We start from the raw sequence: 24,078 nt of genomic DNA on the forward strand, positions 1-24,078 counted from the left end.
GCGCCTGCGTGTCGCTGTGCAGTCCCCCCGCGCCTGCGTGTCGCAGTGCCGTCCCCCCCGGCGCCTGCGTGTGGCAGTGCCGTCCCCCCCGGCGCCTGCGTGTGGCAGTGCCGCCCCCCCCCCGGGCGCCTGCGTGTGGCAGTGCCGTCCCCCCCCGGCGCCTGCGTGTGGCAGTGCAGTCCCCCCCCGGCGCCTGCGTGTGGCAGTGCAGTCCCCCCCCGGCGCCTGCGTGTGGCAGTGCAGTCCCCCCCCGGCGCCTGCGTGTGGCAGTGCCGCCCCCCCCCCGGCGCCTGCGTGTGGCAGTGCCGCCCCCCCCCCGGGCGCCTGCGTGTGGCAGTGCAGTCCCCCCCCGGCGCCTGCGTGTGGCAGTGCAGTCCCCCCCCCGGCGCCTGCGTGTGGCAGTGCAGTGCCCCCCCCGGCGCCTGCGTGTGGCAGTGCAGTCCCCCCCCCCGGCGCCTGCGTGTGGCAGTGCAGTCCCCCCCCCCGGCGCCTGCGTGTGGCAGTGCAGTCCCCCCCCCGGCGCCTGCGTGTGGCAGTGCAGTCCCCCCCCCGGCGCCTGCGTGTGGCAGTGCAGTCCCCCCCCCCGGCGCCTGCGTGTGGCAGTGCAGTCCCCCCCCCCCGGCGCCTGCGTGTGGCAGTGCAGTCCCCCCCCCCCCCCCGGCGCCTGCGTGTGGCAGTGCAGTCCCCCCCCCGGCGCCTGCGTGTGGCAGTGCAGTCCCCCCCCCCGGCGCCTGCGTGTGGCAGTGCAGTCCCCCCCCCCCGGCGCCTGCGTGTGGCAGTGCAGTCCCCCTGCGTGTGCATGTCGCTGTGCAGTCCCCCCGCGCCTGTGTCGCAGTGCAGTCTCGCAGTGCAGTCCCCCCGTGCCTGCGTGTCGCAGTGCAGTCCCCCCGCGCCTGCGTGTCGCCGTGCAGTCCCCCCCCCGGCGCCTGCGTGTCGCCGTGCAGTCCCCCCGCGCCTGTGTGTCGCAGTGCAGTCACGCCTGCGTCTCGCAGTGCAGTCCCCCCGTGCCTGCGTGTCGCAGTGCAGTCCCCCCGTGCCTGCGTGTCGCAGTGCAGTCCCCCCCCGGCGCCTGCGTGTCGCACTGCGGTCCACCTGCGCCTGCGTGTCGCAGTGCAGTCCCCCCCCGGCGCCTGCGTGTCGCACTGCGGTCCACCTGCGCCTGCGTCTCGCCGTGCAGTCCCCCCCCGCCTGCGTGTCGCCGTGCAGTCCCCCCCCGCCTGCGTGTCACAGTGCAGTCCCGCCGCGCCTGCGTGTCGCAGTGCAGTCCCCCAGCGTGTGCGTGTCGCAGTGCAGTCCTCCTGCGCCTCCGTGTCGCAGTGCAGTCCTCCTGCGCCTCCGTGTCGCAATGCAGTTCCCCTGCGCCTGCGTGTCGCCGTGCAGTCCCCCGATGCCTACGTGTCGCAGTGCAGTCCCCCCGCGCCTGTGTCGCAGTGCAGTCGCGCCTGCGTCTTGCAATGCAGTCCCCCCGCGCCTGTGTGTCGCAGTGCAGTCACGCCTGCGTCTCGCAGTGCAGTCCCCCCGCGCCTGCGTGTCGTACTGCAGTCCCCCCGTGCCTGCGTGTCGCAGTGCAGTCCCCCTGCGTGTCGCAGAGCAGTCTCCTCACGCCTGCGTGTCGCAGTGCAGTCCCCCCCGGCGCCTGCGTGTCACAGTGCAGTCCCCCTGCGCCTGCGTGTCGTAATGCAGTCCCCCCCGCGCCTGCGTGTCGTAATGCAGTCCCCCTGCGCCTGCGTGTCGCAGTGCAGTCCCCCTGCGCCTGCGTGTCGCAGTGCAGTCCCCCGCGCCTGCGTGTCGCAGTGCAGTCCCCCCACGCCTGCGTGTCGTAATGCAGTCCCCCCACGCCTGCGTGTCGTAATGCAGTCCCCCCACGCTTGCGTGTCGTAATGCAGTCCTTCTGCGCCTGCGTGTAGCAGTGCTGTCCCCCCGCGCCTGCGTGTCGCAGTACATTCCCCCCGCGCCTGCGTGTCGCAGTGCATTCCCCTTGCGCCTGCGTGTCGCAGTGCAGTCCTCCTGTGCCTGTGTCGCAGTGCAGTCCCCCTGTGAGTGTGTGTTGCAGAGCAGTCACCACACGCCTGCGTGTCACAGTGCAGTCTGCGTGCGTGTGCATGTTGCAGAGCAATCCACCCGCACCTGCATATCGCAGTGTTTTTCCCCTGTGACTGTGTGGTGTCGCAGTGCTGTCCCCCCGCGCCTGCATGGTGCATTGCTGTCCATCCCCAAGCCTGCGTGTCACAATGCAGTCCCCTGGCGCCTGCGTGTCACAGTGCAGTCCCCTCGGCGCCTGCGTGTCGCGATGCAGTCCCCTCGGCGCATGCGTGTCGCAGTGCAGTCCCCCCGGCGCCTGCGTGTCGCAGTGCAGTCCCCCCCCCCCCCGGCGCCTGCGTGTCACAGTGCAGTCCCCCCGCGCCTGCGTGTCACAGTGCAGTCCCCCCGGCGTCTGCGTGTCGCAGTACATTCCCCCCGCGCCTGCGTGTCGCAGTGCATTCCCCTTGCGCCTGCGTGTCGCAGTGCAGTACCCCACGCCTGCGTGTCGCAGTGCAGTCCTCCTGTGCCTGTGTCGCAGTGCAGTCCCCCTGTGAGTGTGTGTTGCAGAGCAGTCACCACGCGCCTGCGTGTCACAGTGCAGTCTGCGTGCCTGTGCATGTTGCAGAGCAATCCACCCGCACCTGCATATCGCAGTGTTTTTCCCCTGTAACTGTGTGGTGTCGCAGTGCTGTCCCCCCGCGCCTGCATGGTGCATTGCTTTCCATCCCCAAGCCTGCGTGTCACAATGCAGTCCCCTGGCGCCTGCGTGTCGCAGTCCAGTCCCCCCGCGCCTGCGTGTCGCAGTCCAGTCCCCCCGCGCCTGCGTGTTGCAGTGCAGTCCCCCTGCGCCTGCGTGTCACAATGCAGTCCCCCCGCACCAGCGTGTCTCAGTGCAGTCCTTCCGCACCTGCGTGTCGCAGTGCAGTCCCCCCGCGCCTGTGTCACAGTGCAGTCCCCCCCACTCCCGCGTGTTGCAGTGCAGTCCCCCCTACTCCCGCGTGTTGCAGTGCAGTCCCCCCCGCGCCTGCGTGTTGCAGTGCAGTCCCCCCCGCGCCTGCGTGTTGTAGTGCAGTCCCCCCCCCCGCGCCTGCGTGTTGCAGTGCAGTCCCCCCCCCGCGCCTGCGTGTTGTAGTGCAGTCCCCCACCCCGCGCCTGCGTGTTGCAGTGCAGTCCCCCCCCGCGCCTGCGTGTTGTAGTGCAGTCCCCCACCCCGCGCCTGCGTGTTGTAGTGCAGTCCCCCACCCCGCGCCTGCGTGTTGCAGTGCAGTTTCCCTGCGCCTGCGTGTTGCAGTGCAGTCCCCTCACGCCTGCGTGTCACAGTGCAGTCCCTCACGCCTGCGTGTCGCAGTGCAGTTCTCTGCGCCTGCGTGCCGCAGTGCAGTCCCCCGGCGCCTGCGTGTTGCAGTGCAGTCCCCACGCGCCTGCGTGCCGCAGTGCAGTCCCCCCGTTCCTGTGTGTCGCTATGCAGTCCCCCGGCGCCTGCGTGTTGCAGTGCAGTCCCCTTGTGCCTGCGTGTCGCAGTGCAGTCCCCCGGCGCCTGCGTGTTGCAGTGCAGTCCCCACGCGCCTGCGTGCCGCAGTGCAGTCCCCCCGTTCCTGTGTGTCGCTATGCAGTCCCCCGGCGCCTGCGTGTTGCAGTGCAGTCCCCACGCGCCTGCGTGCCGCAGTGCAGTCCCCCCGTTCCTGTGTGTCGCTATGCAGTCCCCCGGCGCCTGCGTGTTGCTGTGCAGACCCCCAGCGCCTGCGTGTCTCAGTGCAGTCCCCCAGTGCCTGTGTGTCGCAGGTCAGTCCTCCCGCGTCTGCGTGTCGCAGTGCAGTCCCCCCGTGCCTGCGTGACTCAATGCAGTCCCCCCGCGCCTGCGTATCGCACTGTAGTCCTTCTGCGCCTGCGTGTCGTAGGGCAGTCTATCCACGCCTGTATGTCGCAGTGCAGTCCCCCATGCCTGCGTGTCGCAAGTGCAGTCCCCCCCCGTGCCTGTGTCGCAGTGCATTCCCCCCCGTGCCCTGTATCGCAGTGCTGTCCCTCACGTCTACGTGTCACAGTGCTGTTCCCCCCGCGCCTGTACGTCGAAGCGCAGCCCTCCGCCTGCGTGTCACAGCACAGTCCCCCGCGCCTGCGTGTCGCAGTGCAGACTCCCTGCTGCGTGTCACAGTGCAGTCCCCCCCGCGCCTGTGTCGCAAGTGCAGTGACCGCCGCGCCTGCGTGTCACAATGCAGTCTCCATGTGCCTGCGTATTGCAGTGCAGTCCCCCTGCGCCTGCGTGTCGTACTGCAGTCCCCCCGCGCCTGCGTGTCACAGTGCAGTCCCTCACGCCTGCGTGTCGCAGTGCAGTTCTCTGCGCCTGCGTGTCGCAGTGCAGACCCCCGTGCCAGCGTGTCGCAGTCCAGTTTCCCTGCGCCTGCGTGTTGCAGTGCAGTCCCCTCACGCCTGCGTGTCACAGTGCTGTCCCGCCGCGCCTGCATGGTGCATTGCTGTCCATCCCCAAGCCTGCGTGTCACAATGCAGTCCCCTGGCGCCTGCGTGTCGCAGTGCAGTCCCCCCGCGCCTGCGTGTCGCAGTCCAGTCCCCCCGCGCCTGCGTGTCGCAGTGCAGTCCCCCTGCGCCTGCGTGTCACAATGCAGTCCCCCCGCACCAGCGTGTCTCAGTGCAGTCCTTCCGCACCTGCGTGTCGCAGTGCAGTCCCCCCGCGCCTGTGTCACAGTGCAGTCCCCCCCACTCCCGCGTGTTGCAGTGCAGTCCCCCCCACTCCCGCGTGTTGCAGTGCAGTCCCCCCCACTCCCGCGTGTTGCAGTGCAGTCCCCCCCACTCCCGCGTGTTGCAGTGCAGTCCCCCCCGCGCCTGCGTGTTGCAGTGCAGTCCCCCCCCGCGCCTGCGTGTCGTAGTGCAGTCCCCCACCCCGCGCCTGCGTGTTGTAGTGCAGTCCCCCCCCGCGCCTGTGTGTTGTAGTGCAGTCCCCCACCCCGCGCCTGCGTGTTGTAGTGCAGTCCCCCACCCCGCGCCTGCGTGTTGCAGTGCAGTCCACCCACTCCTACATGTTGCAGTGCAGTCCCCTTGTGCCTGCGTGTCGCAGTGCAGTCCCCCGGCGCCTGCGTGTTGCAGTGCAGTCCCCACGCGCCTGCGTGCCGCAGTGCAGTCCCCCCGTTCCTGTGTGTCGCTATGCAGTCCCCCGGCGCCTGCGTGTTGCTGTGCAGACCCCCAGCGCCTGCGTGTCTCAGTGCAGTCCCCCAGTGCCTGTGTGTCGCAGGTCAGTCCTCCCGCGTCTGCGTGTCGCAGTGCAGTCCCCCCGCGCCTGCGTATCGCACTGTAGTCCTTCTGCGCCTGCGTGTCGTAGGGCAGTCTATCCACGCCTGTATGTCGCAGTGCAGTCCCCCATGCCTGCGTGTCGCAAGTGCAGTCCCCCCCCCGTGCCTGTGTCGCAGTGCATTCCCCCCCGTGCCCTGTATCGCAGTGCTGTCCCTCACGTCTACGTGTCACAGTGCTGTTCCCCCCGCGCCTGTACGTCGAAGCGCAGCCCTCCGCCTGCGTGTCACAGCACAGTCCCCCGCGCCTGCGTGTCGCAGTGCAGACTCCCTGCTGCGTGTCACAGTGCAGTCCCCCCCGCGCCTGTGTCGCAAGTGCAGTGACCGCCGTGCCTGCGTGTCACAATGCAGTCTCCATGTGCCTGCGTATTGCAGTGCAGTCCCCCTGCGCCTGCGTGTCGTACTGCAGTCCCCCCGCGCCTGCGTGTCACAGTGCAGTCCCTCACGCCTGCGTGTCGCAGTGCAGTTCTCTGCGCCTGCGTGTCGCAGTGCAGTCCCCCCGTGCCTGCGTGTCGCAGTGCAGTCCCCCCGTGCCAGCGTGTCGCAGTCCAGTTTCCCTGCGCCTGCGTGTCACAGTGCAGTCCCCCCCCGCGCCTGCGTGTCGTAATGCAGTCCCCCTGCGCCTGCGTGTCGCAGTGCAGTCCCCCTGCGCCTGCGTGTCGCAGTGCAGTACCCCGCGCCAGCGTGTCGTAATGCAGTCCCCCCACGCCTGCGTGTCGTAATGCAGTCCCCCCACGCCTGCGTGTCGTAATGCAGTCCCCCCACGCTTGCGTGTCGTAATGCAGTCCTTCTGCGCCTGCGTGTAGCAGTGCTGTCCCCCCGCGCCTGCGTGTCGCAGTACATTCCCCCCGCGCCTGCGTGTCGCAGTGCATTCCCCTTGCGCCTGCGTGTCGCAGTGCAGTACCCCACGCCTGCGTGTCGCAGTGCAGTCCTCCTGTGCCTGTGTCGCAGTGCAGTCCCCCTGTGAGTGTGTGTTGCAGAGCAGTCACCACACGCCTGCGTGTCACAGTGCAGTCTGCGTGCGTGTGCATGTTGCAGAGCAATCCACCCGCACCTGCATATCGCAGTGTTTTTCCCCTGTGACTGTGTGGTGTCGCAGTGCTGTCCCCCCGCGCCTGCATGGTGCATTGCTGTCCATCCCCAAGCCTGCGTGTCACAATGCAGTCCCCTGGCGCCTGCGTGTCACAGTGCAGTCCCCTCGGCGCCTGCGTGTCGCGATGCAGTCCCCTCGGCGCATGCGTGTCGCAGTGCAGTCCCCCCGGCGCCTGCGTGTCGCAGTGCAGTCCCCCCCCCCGGCGCCTGCGTGTCACAGTGCAGTCCCCCCGCGCCTGCGTGTCACAGTGCAGTCCCCCCGCGCCTGCGTGTCGCAGTGCAGTCCCCCCGGCGTCTGCGTGTCGCAGTACATTCCCCCCGCGCCTGCGTGTTGCAGTGCATTCCCCTTGCGCCTGCGTGTCGCAGTGCAGTACCCCACGCCTGCGTGTCGCAGTGCAGTCCTCCTGTGCCTGTGTCGCAGTGCAGTCCCCCTGTGAGTGTGTGTTGCAGAGCAGTCACCACGCGCCTGCGTGTCACAGTGCAGTCTGCGTGCCTGTGCATGTTGCAGAGCAATCCACCCGCACCTGCATATCGCAGTGTTTTTCCCCTGTAACTGTGTGGTGTCGCAGTGCTGTCCCCCCGCGCCTGCATGGTGCATTGCTTTCCATCCCCAAGCCTGCGTGTCACAATGCAGTCCCCTGGCGCCTGCGTGTCGCAGTGCAGTCCCCCCGCGCCTGCGTGTCGCAGTCCAGTCCCCCCGCGCCTGCGTGTTGCAGTGCAGTCCCCCTGCGCCTGCGTGTCACAATGCAGTCCCCCCGCACCAGCGTGTCTCAGTGCAGTCCTTCCGCACCTGCGTGTCGCAGTGCAGTCCCCCCGCGCCTGTGTCACAGTGCAGTCCCCCCCACTCCCGCGTGTTGCAGTGCAGTCCCCCCCACTCCCGCGTGTTGCAGTGCAGTCCCCCCCGCGCCTGCGTGTTGCAGTGCAGTCCCCCCCGCGCCTGCGTGTTGCAGTGCAGTCCCCCCCCCCGCGCCTGCGTGTTGTAGTGCAGTCCCCCACCCCGCGCCTGCGTGTTGCAGTGCAGTCCCCCCCCGCGCCTGCGTGTTGTAGTGCAGTCCCCCACCCCGCGCCTGCGTGTTGTAGTGCAGTCCCCCACCCCGCGCCTGCGTGTTGCAGTGCAGTTTCCCTGCGCCTGCGTGTTGCAGTGCAGTCCCCTCACGCCTGCGTGTCGCAGTGCAGTTCTCTGCGCCTGCGTGCCGCAGTGCAGTCCCCCGGCGCCTGCGTGTTGCAGTGCAGTCCCCACGCGCCTGCGTGCCGCAGTGCAGTCCCCCCGTTCCTGTGTGTCGCTATGCAGTCCCCCGGCGCCTGCGTGTTGCAGTGCAGTCCCCTTGTGCCTGCGTGTCGCAGTGCAGTCCCCCGGCGCCTGCGTGTTGCAGTGCAGTCCCCACGCGCCTGCGTGCCGCAGTGCAGTCCCCCCGTTCCTGTGTGTCGCTATGCAGTCCCCCGGCGCCTGCGTGTTGCAGTGCAGTCCCCACGCGCCTGCGTGCCGCAGTGCAGTCCCCCCGTTCCTGTGTGTCGCTATGCAGTCCCCCGGCGCCTGCGTGTTGCTGTGCAGACCCCCAGCGCCTGCGTGTCTCAGTGCAGTCCCCCAGTGCCTGTGTGTCGCAGGTCAGTCCTCCCGCGTCTGCGTGTCGCAGTGCAGTCCCCCCGTGCCTGCGTGACTCAATGCAGTCCCCCCGCGCCTGCGTATCGCACTGTAGTCCTTCTGCGCCTGCGTGTCGTAGGGCAGTCTATCCACGCCTGTATGTCGCAGTGCAGTCCCCCATGCCTGCGTGTCGCAAGTGCAGTCCCCCCCCGTGCCTGTGTCGCAGTGCATTCCCCCCCGTGCCCTGTATCGCAGTGCTGTCCCTCACGTCTACGTGTCACAGTGCTGTTCCCCCCGCGCCTGTACGTCGAAGCGCAGCCCTCCGCCTGCGTGTCACAGCACAGTCCCCCGCGCCTGCGTGTCGCAGTGCAGACTCCCTGCTGCGTGTCACAGTGCAGTCCCCCCCGCGCCTGTGTCGCAAGTGCAGTGACCGCCGCGCCTGCGTGTCACAATGCAGTCTCCATGTGCCTGCGTATTGCAGTGCAGTCCCCCTGCGCCTGCGTGTCGTACTGCAGTCCCCCCGCGCCTGCGTGTCACAGTGCAGTCCCTCACGCCTGCGTGTCGCAGTGCAGTTCTCTGCGCCTGCGTGTCGCAGTGCAGTCCCCCCGTGCCTGCGTGTCGCAGTGCAGTCCCCCCGTGCCTGCGTGTCGCAGTGCAGTCCCCCCGTGCCTGCGTGTCGCAGTGCAGTCCCCCCGTGCCAGCGTGTCGCAGTCCAGTTTCCCTGCGCCTGCGTGTTGCAGTGCGGTCCCCTCACGCCTGCGTGTCACAGTGCTGTCCCCCCGCGCCTGCATGGTGCATTGCTGTCCATCCCCAAGCCTGCGTGTCACAATGCAGTCCCCTGGCGCCTGCGTGTCGCAGTGCAGTCCCCCCGCGCCTGCGTGTCGCAGTGCAGTCCCCCTGCGCCTGCGTGTCGCAGTCCAGTCCCCCCGCGCCTGCGTGTCGCAGTGCAGTCCCCCTGCGCCTGCGTGTCACAATGCAGTCCCCCCGCACCAGCGTGTCTCAGTGCAGTCCTTCCGCACCTGCGTGTCGCAGTGCAGTCCCCCCGCGCCTGTGTCACAGTGCAGTCCCCCCCACTCCCGCGTGTTGCAGTGCAGTCCCCCCCACTCCCGCGTGTTGCAGTGCAGTCCCCCCCGCGCCTGCGTGTTGCAGTGCAGTCCCCCCCCGCGCCTGCGTGTCGTAGTGCAGTCCCCCACCCCGCGCCTGCGTGTTGCAGTGCAGTCCCCCCCCGCGCCTGCGTGTTGTAGTGCAGTCCCCCACCCCGCGCCTGCGTGTTGTAGTGCAGTCCCCCACCCCGCGCCTGCGTGTTGCAGTGCAGTCCACCCACTCCTACATGTTGCAGTGCAGTCCCCTTGTGCCTGCGTGTCGCAGTGCAGTCCCCCGGCGCCTGCGTGTTGCAGTGCAGTCCCCACGCGCCTGCGTGCCGCAGTGCAGTCCCCCCGTTCCTGTGTGTCGCTATGCAGTCCCCCGGCGCCTGCGTGTTGCTGTGCAGACCCCCAGCGCCTGCGTGTCTCAGTGCAGTCCCCCAGTGCCTGTGTGTCGCAGGTCAGTCCTCCCGCGTCTGCGTGTCGCAGTGCAGTCCCCCCGTACCTGCGTGACTCAATGCAGTCCCCCCGCGCCTGCGTATCGCACTGTAGTCCTTCTGCGCCTGCGTGTCGTAGGGCAGTCTATCCACGCCTGTATGTCGCAGTGCAGTCCCCCTGCGCCTGCGTGTCGTACTGCAGTCCCCCCGCGCCTGCGTGTCGCAGTGCAGTTCCCTCGCGCTTGCGTGTCGCAGTGCAGTTCTCTGCGCCTGCGTGTCGCAGTGCAGTCCCCCCGCGCTTGCGTGTCGCAGTCCAGTTTCCCTGCGCCTGCGTGTCGCAGTGCAGTCCCCTGCATCTGCATGTTGCAGTCCATACCTCCTGCTGCGTGTCGCAGTGCAGTCCCCCCGCGCCTGCGTGTCGCAGTGCAGTCCCCCCGCGCCTGCGTGTCGCAGTGCAGTCCCCCCGCGCCTGCGTGTCGCAGTGCAGTCCCCCCGCGCCTGCGTGTCGCAGTGCAGTCCCCCCGCGCCTGCGTGTCGCAGTGCAGTCCCCCCGCGCCTGCGTGTCGCAGTGCAGTCCCCCCGCGCCTGCGTGTCGCAGTGCAGTCCCCCCGCGCCTGCGTGTCGCAGTGCAGTCCCCCCGCGCCTGCGTGTCGCAGTGCAGTCCCCCCGCGCCTGCGTGTCGCAGTGCAGTCCCCCCGCGCCTGCGTGTCGCAGTGCAGTCCCCCCGCGCCTGCGTGTCGCAGTGCAGTCCCCCGCATCTGCGTGTCGTAGTCCAGACCTCCGGCTGCGTGTCGCAGTGCAGTCCCCCGTGCCTGCGTGTCGCAGTGCAGTCCCCCCGCGCCTGCCTGTCGCAGTGCAGTCCCCCCGCGCCTGCGTGTCGCAGTGCAGTCCCCCCGCGCCTGCCTGTCGCAGTGCAGTCCCCCCGCGCCTGCCTGTCGCAGTGCAGTCCCCCCGCGCCTGCGTGTCGCAGTGCAGTCCCCCCGCGCCTGCCTGTCGCAGTGCAGTCCCCCCCGCGCCTGCCTGTCGCAGTGCAGTCCCCCCCGCGCCTGCCTGTCGCAGTGCAGTCCCCCCCGCGCCTGCCTGTCGCAGTGCAGTCCCCCCCGCGCCTGCCTGTCGCAGTGCAGTCCCCCCCGCGCCTGCCTGTCGCAGTGCAGTCCCCCCCGCGCCTGCCTGTCGCAGTGCAGTCCCCCCCGCGCCTGCCTGTCGCAGTGCAGTCCCCCCCGCGCCTGCCTGTCGCAGTGCAGTCCCCCCCGCGCCTGCCTGTCGCAGTGCAGTCCCCCCCCGCGCCTGCCTGTCGCAGTGCAGTCCCCCCCGCGCCTGCCTGTCGCAGTGCAGTCCCCCCCGCGCCTGCCTGTCGCAGTGCAGTCCCCCCCGCGCCTGCCTGTCGCAGTGCAGTCCCCCCCGCGCCTGCCTGTCGCAGTGCAGTCGCCCCCCGCGCCTGCCTGTCGCAGTGCAGTCCCCCCCGCGCCTGCCTGTCGCAGTGCAGTCCCCCCCGCGCCTGCCTGTCGCAGTGCAGTCCCCCCCGCGCCTGCCTGTCGCAGTGCAGTCCCCCCCGCGCCTGCCTGTCGCAGTGCAGTCCCCCCCGCGCCTGCCTGTCGCAGTGCAGTCCCCCCCCGCGCCTGCCTGTCGCAGTGCAGTCCCCCCCGCGCCTGCCTGTCGCAGTGCAGTCCCCCCCGCGCCTGCCTGTCGCAGTGCAGTCCCCCCCGCGCCTGCCTGTCGCAGTGCAGTCCCCCCCGCGCCTGCCTGTCGCAGTGCAGTCCCCCCCGCGCCTGCCTGTCGCAGTGCAGTCCCCCCCGCGCCTGCCTGTCGCAGTGCAGTCCCCCCCGCGCCTGCCTGTCGCAGTGCAGTCCCCCCCCGCGCCTGCCTGTCGCAGTGCAGTCCCCCCCGCGCCTGCCTGTCGCAGTGCAGTCCCCCCCGCGCCTGCCTGTCGCAGTGCAGTCCCCCCCGCGCCTGCCTGTCGCAGTGCAGTCCCCCCCGCGCCTGCCTGTCGCAGTGCAGTCCCCCCCGCGCCTGCCTGTCGCAGTGCAGTCCCCCCCGCGCCTGCCTGTCGCAGTGCAGTCCCCCCCGCGCCTGCCTGTCGCAGTGCAGTCCCCCCCGCGCCTGCCTGTCGCAGTGCAGTCCCCCCCGCGCCTGCCTGTCGCAGTGCAGTCCCCCCCGCGCCTGCCTGTCGCAGTGCAGTCCCCCCCCGCGCCTGCCTGTCGCAGTGCAGTCCCCCCCGCGCCTGCCTGTCGCAGTGCAGTCCCCCCCGCGCCTGCCTGTCGCAGTGCAGTCCCCCCCGCGCCTGCCTGTCGCAGTGCAGTCCCCCCCGCGCCTGCCTGTCGCAGTGCAGCCCCCCCCGGGCCTGCGCGTGGCACTGCAGCCCCCCCCGGGCCTGCGCGTGGCACTGCAGCCCCCCCCCGGGCCTGCGCGTGGCACTGCAGCCCCCCCCGGGCCTGCGCGTGGCACTGCAGCCCCCCCCGGGCCTGCGCGCGGCACTGCAGCCCCCCCCGGGCCTGCGCGCGGCACTGCAGCCCCCCCCGGGCCTGCGCGCGGCACTGCAGCCCCCCCCGGGCCTGCGCGCGGCACTGCAGCCCCCCCCGGGCCTGCGCGCGGCACTGCAGCCCCCCCCGGGCCTGCGCGCGGCACTGCAGCCCCCCCCGGGCCTGCGCGCGGCACTGCAGCCCCCCCCGGGCCTGCGCGCGGCACTGCAGCCCCCCCCGGGCCTGCGCGCGGCACTGCAGCCCCCCCCCGGGCCTGCGCGCGGCACTGCAGCCCCCCCCGGGCCTGCGCGCGGCACTGCAGCCCCCCCCGGGCCTGCGCGCGGCACTGCAGCCCCCCCCGGGCCTGCGCGCGGCACTGCAGCCCCCCCCGGGCCTGCGCGTTGTAGGGCAGTGCATCCACGCCTATGCGTTGCAGTTCTGTCTCTCTGCGCCTGCGTGTGGCAGTGCCGTCCCCCCGCGCCCGCGTGTGGCAGTGAAGTACTCTGCGCCCGCGTGTCGCAGTGCAGTCCCCCTGTACCCACATGTCGCAGTGCAGTCCCCCCGCGCCTGCGTGTCACAGTGAAGTATTTTGCGCCCGCGTGTCGCAGTGCAGTCCTCCTGCGCCCGCGTGTCGCAGTGCAGTCCCCTTGCACCCACATGTCACAGTGCAGTCGCCCGCGTGTCGCAGTGCAGTTCCCCTGCGCCTGCGTGTCGCAGTGCAGTCCCCCCCCGCGCCTGCGTGTCGCAGTGCAGTCCCCCCCGCGCCTGCGTGTCGCAGTTCAGTCCCCCCCGCGCCTGCGTGTCGCAGTGCAGTCCCTCTGCGCCTGCTTGTCTCAGTGCAGTTCCTCTGCACCTGCGTGTCACGGTGCAGTCCTCCTGTGCCTGTGTGTCGCGGTGCAGTCCCCCCGCGCCTGCGTGTTGCAGTGCAGTCCCCCTGCACCCACATGTCACAGTGCAGTCGCCTGCGTGTCGCAGTGCAGTTCCCCCGCGCCTGCGTGTCGCAGTGCAGTTCCGCCTGCGTGTCGCAGTGCAGTCCTCCCACGCCTGCGTGTTAGAGGGGAGTCCCCATGTATTGCAGTGCAGTCCCCCCGCGCCCGCGTGTCACAGTGAAGTATTCTGCGCCCGCGTGTCGCAGTGCAGTCCCCCCGCGCCCGCGTGTCACAGTGAAGTATTCTGCGCCCGCGTGTCGCAGTGCAGTCCCCCCGCGCCCGCGTGTCACAGTGAAGTATTCTGCGCCCGCGTGTCGCAGTGCAGTCCCCCCGCGCCCGCGTGTCACAGTGAAGTATTCTGCGCCCGCGTGTCGCAGTGCAGTCCCCTTGCACCCACATGTCACAGTGCATTCGCCCGCGTGTCACAGTGCAGTCCCCTTGCACCCACATGTCACAGTGCATTCGCCCGCGTGTCACAGTGCAGTACTCCTGCGCCCGCGTGTCGCAGTGCATTCGCCCGCGTGTCGCAGTGCAGTTCCGCTGCGCCTGCGTGTCGCGGTGTAGTTCCCCCTGCGCCTGCGTGTCACGGTGCAGTCACCCCGCGCCTGCGTGTCTCGGTGCAGTCACCCCGCGCCTGCGTGTCGCGGTGTAGTTCCCCCTGCGCCTGCGTGTCACGGTGCAGTCACCCCGCGCCTGCGTGTCTCGGTGCAGTCACCCCGCGCCTGCGTGTCGCGGTGTAGTTCCCCCTGCGCCTGCGTGTCACGGTGCAGTCCCCCAGCGCCTGTGTGTAGCAGTCTAGTCTCGCTGTGTCTGCAATTCTGTTTCTCTGCGCCTGTGTGTCGAAGTTTTGTCTCTCTGCGCCTGCGTGTCACAGTGCAGTCTCCTTGCGCCTGCGTGATGCAGTGCTGTCCACCCCTGCGTCTGCATGTGGCATTGCAGTACCCCCGCACCTGCGTGTCGCAGTCCAGTTCCCATGCGCCTGCGTGTCGCAGTCCAGTCTCACTGCGCCTGCGTGTCGCAGTTTTGTCTCTCTGCGCCTGCGTGTCGCAGTATCATCTCCGTGCCCCTGCATATTGCAGAGCAGTTCCCCCGCATTTGCGTGTTCCAGTGCTATCCACCCCCGTGCTTGCCTGTCTTAGTGCCGTCCCCCTGCGCCTGCGTGTTGCAGTGCAGTCCCTCTGCGCCTGCGTGTTACAGTGCAGTCCCCCTGCGCCTGCGTGTCACAGTGCAGTCCCCCAGCGCGTCGCAGTGCAGTCCCCCTGCGCCTGCGCGTCGCAGTGCAGTCCCCCTGCGCCTGCGTGTCGCAGTGCAGTCCCCCTGCGCCTGCGTGTCGCAGTGCAGTCCACCTGCGCCTGCGTGTTAGAGGGGAGTCCCCATGTATTGCAGTGCAGTCCCCCCGCGCCCGCGTGTCGCAGTGCAGTCCTCACGCGCCCGCGTGTCGCAGTGCAGTTCCCCTGCACCCACATGTCACAGTGCAGTCGCCCGCGTGTCACAGTGCAGTCCCCCTCAGCCCGCATTTCGCAATGCAGTCCCCCATCTGCCCGCGTTTCACAGTGCAGTTCCTCTCAGCCCGCGTTTCGCAGTGCAGTCCCCCTCAGCCCGCGTTTCTCAGTGCAGTTCCCCTCAGCCCACATTCCACAGTGCAGTTCCTCTCAGTCCGTGTTTCTCAGTGCAGTCCTCCTCAGCCTGCATTTCTCAGTGCAGACCCCCCTACAGCCCGTGTTTCACAGTGCAGTTCTCCTCAGCCCACATTTCACAGTGCAGTTCCTCTCAGCCCGCGTTTCTCAGTGCAGTCCCCCTCAGCCCGTGTTTCTCAGTGCAGTTCCCCTCAGCCCACATTTCACAGTGCAGTTCCTCTCAGTCCGTGTTTCTCAGTGCAGTCCTCCTCAGCCTGCATTTCTCAGTGCAGACCCCCCTACAGCCCGTGTTTCACAGTGCAGTTCTCCTCAGCCCACATTTCACAGTGCAGTTCCTCTCAGCCCGCGTTTCTCAGTGCAGTCCCCCTCAGCCCGTGTTTCTCAGTGCAGTCCCCCTCAGCCCACGTTTCACAGTGCAGTCCCCCTCAGCCCGCGTTTCGCAGTGCAGTCCCCCTCAGCCCGCGTTTCGCAGTGCAGTCCCCCTCAGCCTGCGTTTCTCAGTGCAGTCCCCCTCAGCCCGTGTTTCTCAGTGCAGTCCCCCTCAGCCCGTGTTTCTCAGTGCAGTCCCCCTCAGCCCGCGTTTTGCAGTGCAGTCCCTCTCAGCCCGCGTTTCTCAGTGCAGTCCCCCTCAACCCACGTTTCACAGTGCAGTCCTCCTCAGCCCACGTTTCTCAGTGCAGACCCCCACAGCCTGCGTTTCTCAGTGCAGTCCCTCTCAGCCCGCGTTTCTCAGTGCAGTCCCCCTCAGCCCGCGTTTCGCAGTGCAGTCCTCCTCAGCCCACAATTCACTGTGCAGTCCCCCTCAGCCCGTGTTCTGCAGTGCAGCCCCCTTCAGTCCCCCTCAGCCCGAGTTTCTCAGTGCAGTCCCACTCAGCCCACGTTTCGCAGTGCAGTCCTCCTCAGCCTGCGTTTCTCAATGCAGTCCCCCTCAGCCCACAATTCACTGTGCAGTCCCCCTCAGCCCGCGTTTTGCAGTGCAGTCCCCCTCAGCCCACGTTTCGCAGTGCAGTCCCCCTCAGCCCGCGTTTCTCAGTGCAGTCCCCCTCAGCCCATGTTTCTCAGTGCAGTCCCCTTCAGCCCGCGTTTCTCAGTGCAGTCCCCCTCAGCCCGCGTTTCTCAGTGCAGTCTTTCTCAGTGCAGTCCCCCTCAGCCCACGTTTCACAGTGCAGTTCCTCTCAGCCCACGTTTCTCAGTGCAGTCCCCCTCAGCCCGTGTTTCTCAGTGCAGACCCCCACAGCCCGCATTTCTCAGTGCAGTTCCTCTCAGCCCGCGTTTCACAGTGCAGTCCCTCTCAGCCCGCGTTTCACAGTGCAGTCCCCCTCAGCCCGTGTTTCTCAGTGCAGACCCCCACAGCCCGCGTTTCTCAGTGCAGTTCCTCTCAGCCCGCGTTTCACAGTGCAGTCCCTCTCAGCCCGCGTTTCACAGTGCAGTCCCCCTCAGCCCGCATTTCTCAGTGTAGTTCCTCTCAGCCCGCGTTTCTCAGTGCAGTTCCTCTCAGCCCACGTTTCGCAGTGTAGTCCCCCTCAGCCCGCGTTTCTCAGTGCAGTCCCTCTCAGCCCGCGTTTTGCAGTGCAGTCCCCCTCAGCCCACATTTCACAGTGTAGTCCCTCCGCGCCTGCGTGTCACTTTGAACTCCTGCGCATTTCTCTCTCACTGTGTTTCTTCTGTGTGTTGCTGTGCAGTCTCTCCACGATTACGTATGTGATTTTTTTGCGCACCATGTTTTTCTTTTGTTCTAATTGATATGATCGTAGTCACAGGGCATTGCTGGAGCTTTCCCATGTTGTAGTGTTGTTGTTTCACATCTCTGGAACTGTTTTATTAATCATCTTTAGTTCTTCAGAGGCTCAGAAGTTGGGATGTTCATTGGTTGAGCAGTGTTCAGCAGCATTCCCAGCTTCTCAGATATTGGAGCCATTGATATCCATGTGCAGAGCCGAGCATTAGATGGTAAGTGACAAGTCGCTTTGCTGCCACAGTGCCAGGCCATGAGCTTCTCCAATCGTCGCCCCTGGTGTTGAGTTCCATTACCATTGCTGAATTCTCCTGTATCAGCAGCATGGGGGTTCCCAACATCAGTCTCTTTAAGATGGACGGCCGTGTATCTGCTGGGAATCTCCACCCATGTTGATTGGCCTGTCGATGAATTACTTTGACTCCCTGGAGCTACTGTTGCGTTCAGTCTGTGCAGACCACAAACAATGACACACGCTGGCCATTGGCTGGAAACTGAACTGCCGCACGTCAACACCGTGACTACAACACCAGGTCAGAGGCTCAGAATACTGCAGAAGGTAAACCATGTTCTGACTCTGCAAACCCTGTCCACCCTCTACAAGGCACAAGTCAGCAGTGTGATGGAATCCTTCCAGTTGGCTGGATGGGTTTGACACCATCCAAAACAAACCCTGAACAGGCAGGCAGCCAGCCATCCACCACATTCATCATCAACACCGACACTCTCTCTCTGCTGCTACTCCTGTTTACAAGGTGCACTGCAGAAAATCCCCTCTCTGCTCCTTCAATAACATTCTCCAAATCCACAAACTCGACCAGCTGGGCAAGTAGATGTGTCGGAACACCATTAGTTGCACATTCCTCATCAAACCACAAACCGTCTTTACGTGGAGCTGTCTTCTCATTTGTTGACTGTTGCTGTGCAGAATTCTGGGAGTCCCTTCATGACATTGGAGTTATTCCACACCCAGACTGCAGTGATTCAGAAGGCAGGTCATCAGGGCCATTAGAAAGAGCACTCAAGGCTGACCTAGCCATTGATGCTCACATCTCATGGATGAGAAACAGAAAAGTATCTGTGTCATCAATAATTTAGGCTACATCTCCCGATGTCCTGGGTGTATGTGTATGTGTGTGTGTGTCTGTAGGGGAGTGGGTGTGTGTGTGTGTATCTGTGGGGGTGGGGCGGGGGTGTGTGTGTGTGTATCTGTGGGGGGTGTCGGTGTGTGTGTGTATCTGCGCGTGTGTCTGTGGGGGTGTCGGTGTGTGTATCTGTTGGGGGGGGTGGGTATGTGTGTGTGTCTGTGGGGGGTGTCAGTGGGTGGGTGTGTATCTGGGCGTGTGTGTGTCTGTGGGGGTGTGTGTGTGTATCTGTGGGGGGGGGGGGTGTTGGTGGGGGGGGGGGTGGTGGTGGTGGTGTATGGGAAGTAGATCTGCCATGATATCAGGCCAATAAATGAGTTGAAGGCTGGTGGTAAAGACTGGCTTTAATTTCTCACATTTGATTTTGATGGGATTGGTGTGAAGATTAGAAACAGAGATGTATTTCTGACAGAGTTGCCTTTGGTTACTTGGTTCTTGGAGAGAGTTCGAATGAGGTTGTTATCGGCGTGTTTCTCACTGTAGCTGCCTCCTGACCACCTAACGCGTGCAACATTTTCTGGTTTTATTTCAGCCTCTGCAGTATTTTGGTGATGCAGGCAGGGGACAGCTGGTTCTGAGCAGTGGTTTAGTCCAAGTGCCTGTGCAGGTACACTTGGTTTGATGTGACCATTGTATCCGAAGTTTACATTTGCACTGCAGAAGAGCAACGACCAATTGAAATTAGATTGGGTCAAAGAGTTGTACAGCACAGAAACGGACTGAAGGAACATGTCAAACACATATCCAAAATTAATCTAGTCCTTTTTTGTAAATATTCCTCTGAACCCTTCCTATTCATATATCCATCAGGTGCCTTTTGAACATTGTACCAGCCTCCATCACTTCCTCTGGCAGCTCAGTCCAGATATGCACCATTCTCTGAGTGAAAATGTTGCCCCTTAGGTCCCTTATAAATCTTTCACCTTAAACCTATGCCTTCTAATTTTGGACACTCCTACTCTGGGAATAAGACCTTGTCTATTTACCGTATCCATGTCCCTCATGATTTTATAAACCTCTATAAGGTCACCCCTCAGCCTCCATTGCTCCAGGGAAAACAGCCCCAGCCTGTTCAGCCTCTCCTTATACCTCAAATCCTCCAACCCTGGCAGCATCCTTGTAAATCTTTTCTGAACCCTTTCAAGTTTCACAACATCCTGCCTCCAGCAGGGAGATAGAATTGTACACAATATTCCAGAAGTGGCCTAACCAATGTGCTTTACAGCCACAACATGACCCTCCAGCACCTGTACTCAATACTCTGACCAATAAAGGCAAGCATACCAAATGCCCTCAAGGAGCTATGAACCTGCACTCCAAGGTCTCTTTGTTCAGCACCTTTTCCCAGTACCTTACCATTAAATGTATACGTCCTGCCTTGATCCGCCTTTCCAAAATGCAACACCTCAAACTTGCCTAAATGAAGCTCCATCTGCTGCTCATCGCTTCATTTGATCAAGGTCCCTTTGTACTCCAAGATAGCCATCTTCACCATCCACTACACCATCAATTTTGGTATCATCTGCAAACTTACTAGCTGCTACTACTGTGTTCACATCCAGATCCAGAAATTGGATGAGAATGAATCTCGCCAGGAAAAATAGGACTGAAGACTGACAGGAAAAGCTGTAATAAAACATTGAGTGATCGCCAAGGAAGGGATGTTGACATACTGGCTGGATACTTTTCCCAAAGTGGACACCAGGTCTCCTTGGGTGAGAGAGGAGATAAAGAATAAGAGAAAGAGGGTAAATGATGTTTGTCAGGTAAATTGTTCATGTAATCAGGCCAAGACCAGCGGCTTGACAGAGGAAGTGAAACGCAGTGTAGGAGAAAATATGGAAGTAGACTGGCAGTTCACACAAAACAGAACCGAACAATCATCCTTCGTATGCCATATTAACGAGCTGGTAGGTCGTTGGGTAATCCTATTCCGGGGGGGTAGAGTTTGCCTGTAGGCACCAGCCTCAGAGTAGTTCATTAATACATTGTATCAATACTCACTGCAAACTAATGGCGTAGGTGGTAATGGTGGGAGTACAGCTGGGGTGAAAATCGCACAGGTTAATCTACTGGAAAGCCTTCACCTCCTGACTCAGCTGATCTGCTGCCCAGGTAGCTCACAAAAGTGAGGGTGGCGATAATGGCTTATTATAATCTTCCATTTGTAGTGGATATGAGATTTCAATGGATTTGAAAATAGCATGCATGACACCCTTGTTTAACATAGTACTGGTAATGACAGGAGAGTTAGTTTAACATTGGTCATAGTTGAGCTTTTAGAAATACTAAGCAGCATGAAATTGAAGAGGAGTTTGGCAATATTTGAGTTCAGTGGGGAACACCACAGCTTTGAGCAAGATGGGTGGGTGCTTGTCGAACTGAAATTGATTTTTGAAGTGACAGTGAAGGTTGATGGAAAGGAATGAATTGGCCATGTGAAGTGGACAAGGTACCATGATCATTTTAAATTGAGGTGTTGGGATCAAAAGAACATGATGCTGCGTTCAGTTCTGACCACCACACTATAGGGCCCTTGAAGATTTACCAAAATGGTTCCAATGATGAAAGATTTCAGCTACAATATTTGGATGGAGGGGATGGAATTTGTTCTCCTTCAAGCATGAGATTGAAGGAAGATTTGATAGGTTAGCTGAAGACCATTTATTGCAGTCCCAAGGCATCTCTGCAGGAGTTCCTTAGAGAAGTGTCCTAGTCCCAACCATCTGCATGAGTGACCTTCCAGCCATCATAAGATCAGAAGTGGGGATGTTCGTTGATGATTACACAACGTCCTACCCATTAACAACTTCTCAGATACTGGAGCAGTCTGTGTCCATGTGAAGCAAGCATGTGGCAAGTAACATTCACATCATGTAAATGCCAGGAAATAATCACCCTTAACGATTCTCTGTTTAACATTCAATGGAATTAACATAATTGAATTCCCTACTATCAACATTCTGGTGGTTACAATCAACAAGAAACTGAACTGGGCCAGCCATAGGATGTTTTGGCTACAAGAGCAGCTTAGAGGTTAGGAATCCTGTAATAAGTTAACTCACCTCCTGGGTCCTTAAAGCCTGTCCAGAAAGGTACAAGTCAGGACTGTGATGGAATGCTTTCCACTTCCCCAGATGATTGCAGCTCCAACATTCAAAAAGCTTAAGAACAAAGCAGCCAGCTTGATTGACAGCACATCCGCCACCTTCGACATTAACTCCTTTCAATGGTGATGCATACCGTTTACAAGAGTCACTGCAGTCACTCACCAAAGCTCCCTTGACAGCAGCTTCCAAACCTGCATCTCTGCTGCCTAGAAAGACAAGGGCAGTAGATACATGGGAACACCACCCGCTGAAAGTTCCACTCCAAGCCATTCACTGTCCTGACTTCGAAATATATCGCTGTTCCTCCTCTGTCATTGAGTGAAAACTGGAATTCAATTTATAATGGCACCCCTTCAAGAGCAGCTAGGAATGGGTCATAGAAGCTACCCTAGCCAGTGAGATCCATATCCCAGGAAAGAAAAAGGACAGATATTCCAGGTTTTGGAAAAGCGGTGGAGTTGGGGTTATGGTGAGGATATTCTGAACAAGGTGAACGGTATAAATTTGGAAATTAGTGCTGGGAAATGGAGATGAGTGATTTCAAAATGACAGTGGAGTGGCATTTATGAGAAATGAACATACCAGGCACCAGGATAATGTGGGGCAATGGATAAACTGCATTGCTCGACAGGCACTGGCATGGACTTGGAGGAATGGTTTCTTGTGGTGCTGTTCCATCTCTAGTGGGGATCTCACTCACTCGCTCTCACTGTCTCTCTCAAACTGAGCATGTCTCCACAGAAATGATGTGCTTTTCTTTCTCTCTCTCTGCAGCAACTTCCACTTTGTCTGAGAACTGTGGTGTGATTTTATAGGAACTGTATATACACCGCGCTCTCTCCACTTGAGTGGTGTCAGTCTGCCTCTGTAGGAACTCTTTTTCCCTATTTGAACTGTGTGGCTCACTACAGAAACTCTGTGTTTATGACTTCAATTTGAATTGTATGCACAACTCCATCCCTCATATGGGACCTCTATCACACCTCTGAAGGAATACTATCTCTTAATCTTTCATTTCCATGTCTCCTTATAGGAACTCTGTTTCTCTCAGTACACAGAATGTGTGCCTGTCTCCATATCTCCATGTGAACTGCTTCTCCCCAAAGGAACTCTATCATCCTGTGTGCAAGTCTCTGAGGAAACTCTGTGTCTGTCACATTCTCAAGAGGAGCAGTTCCTTTCAGTTTTGATGTAAATTCTGTGCACATTTCATGAGAGGAGCTCAGTTACCTGTCTCTCCCTCTCACTGTAGGGGATTTGATTGTCTGTTTCTCACTATAGGAATTCACCTGTCTTTTGTGCTATAAAAGCTCTGTCTGTGTCTCTTGCCATTGGAGCTTTGCCAGTCTCTCTTTCACTGTCTCTGACTGTCTCTCTCTGACTGTCAGAGCTCTGCTGGTCTCCCTCTCGCTGTTGGAGTTCCGCCTGTCTCTCTTTCTCTCTCGCTGTCAGAGCTCGGCCTGTCTTTCTCTCACTATTGGAGCTCCGCCTGTCTCGCTCTCACTGTCGGAGCTCCGCCTGTCTCGCTCTCTCTGTCGGAGCTCCGCCTGTCTCGCTCTCTCTGTCGGAGCTCCGCCTGTCTCGCTCTCTCTGTCGGAGCTCCGCCTGTCTCGCTCTCTCTGTCGGAGCTCCGCCTGTCTCGCTCTCTCTGTCGGAGCTCCGCCTGTCTCGCTCTCTCTGTCGGAGCTCCGCCTGTCTCGCTCTCTCTGTCGGAGCTCCGCCTGTCTCGCTCTCTCTGTCGGAGCTCCGCCTGTCTCGCTCTCTCTGTCGGAGCTCCGCCTGTCTCGCTCTCTCTGTCGGAGCTCCGCCTGTCTCGCTCTCTCTGTCGGAGCTCCGCCTGTCTCGCTCTCGCTGTCGGAGCTCCGCCTGTCTCGCTCTCGCTGTCGGAGCTCCGCCTGTCTCGCTCTCGCTGTCGGAGCTCCGCCTGTCTCGCTCTCGCTGTCGGAGCTCCGCCTGTCTCGCTCTTGCTGTCGGAGCTCCGCCTGTCTCGCTCTTGCTGTCGGAGCTCTGCCTGTCTCTCTCTCTTGCACTGTTGGAGCTCCGCCTGTCTCTCGCTTTCTCTGTCGGAGCTCCGCCTGTCTCTCACTTTCTCTCTCAGAGCTCCACCAGTCTCTATCTCTCTCTTTCACTGTTGGAGTTCTGCCTGTCTGTCTCTTGCTGTTGGAGCTCCACCTGTCTGTCTGTCTTGTTGCCAGAACTCCACCTGTCTCTCGCTTTCTCTGTCGGAGCTCCGTATGTCTCTGTCTCTCTCTCTCTCTCTCTCTCTCTCTCTGTTGAATCTCTGCCTCTCTCTCACTGTTGGAGCTCTGTCTGTCTCTTGCTGTTGGAGCTCTGCCTGTCTCGCTATCGGAGCTCTGCCTGTCTCGCTATCGGAGCTCTGCCTGTCTCGCTATCGGAGCTCTGCCTGTCTCGCTATCGGAGCTCTGCCTGTCTCGCTATCGGAGCTCTGCCTGTCTCGCTATCGGAGCTCTGCCTGTCTCGCTATCGGAGCTCTGCCTGTCTTGCTGTTGGAGCTCTGCCTGTCTCACTTGCTGTCGGAGTTCTGCCTGTCTGGATTTCACTGTATAGGAGCTCAGCCTGTCTCGCTCTCGCTGTCAGAGCTCTGCTTGTCTCGATCTGTGTAGGAACTCTGCCTGTCTTGCTCTCGCTATCAGAGCTCCGCCTGTCTTGCTGTCACTGTATAGGAGCAATGCGTGCATTTTGCGAGTGGCTCTGTCTCCCTCTCTGTTGGATCTCTTTCTCTGGGTCCTCCTACAGGAGGGAGAGTGAAAGAGATTTCTGATGCTTTGTCTTGGCAGACTGGATGTTTCTGCTGCAATGGCCATGGATCACATTGGACACCTCACCAGGAGCCGGAAAGATTACTGTCGTCCAGCCCTTATCCGTTAGTTCAGAACCTACCAGCTCTATGCCTGCTTTAACTTTCACTCTACCAGGAAAACACGTTTTATTGAACACACATGCTGCAGTCGACATGACTTTTAACCTGTACAGTCACCTTTTTAGAGTCTTCTCAGTTTCAAACATGATCTTCCTTGTTTCGTCTGCAGTCCATTCGTAGAAGATCTGAGAAAGAATCATCTGGACTCGAAATGTTAGCTTGCTGTCTCACCACGAATGCTGTCTGGCCCTCTGTGATTTCCAGCATTTTTTGTTTTTAGTACAGATTCCAGCATCTGCAGTGATCTGCTCTGAGAAATAAAACGATTCAGTGCTTGAAATAAGGAATCTGTCTCTTGCTGCCTTCCAGAGTCTCTCTTTCCTGCTCCCTTTTTATTGGGATTTTGAATACCCCTCTCCATCGAGACTCTGTCCCCCACCTTCACCTACCAATGGGGACTCCTGCACACCCAACCCCCTTTTGGGGCTCTGTGTCTTTTCTCCACCCCTGCCCCCTCAAAACTCTCTGTATTGGGACTCAGTCTCTACTCTACCCCACCCCCCACCCAAATCAGCTCTCTACATCTCTAGTGGGTCCCTGCCTCCCTTCCTTTATCAGTAGATTACCTGTCTGTCTCGCTGTAGGGGTCTTTTTCTCAATCTAGCCAC

General features: G+C 62.2%; 1 protein-coding gene across 1 annotated transcript in view; it reads left to right on the forward strand.

The window, feature by feature from the left end:
- The window catches only part of LOC140463133 (deoxynucleotidyltransferase terminal-interacting protein 1), a 68,519-nt gene that overhangs the window by 38,986 nt on the left and 5,455 nt on the right, over positions 1-24,078 (forward strand). The gene's annotated exons all lie outside the window — the stretch shown is intronic.

The sequence above is a fragment of the Chiloscyllium punctatum genome, chromosome 37, assembly GCF_047496795.1.
Source record: "Chiloscyllium punctatum isolate Juve2018m chromosome 37, sChiPun1.3, whole genome shotgun sequence".
Taxonomy (NCBI): Eukaryota; Metazoa; Chordata; class Chondrichthyes; order Orectolobiformes; family Hemiscylliidae; genus Chiloscyllium; species Chiloscyllium punctatum.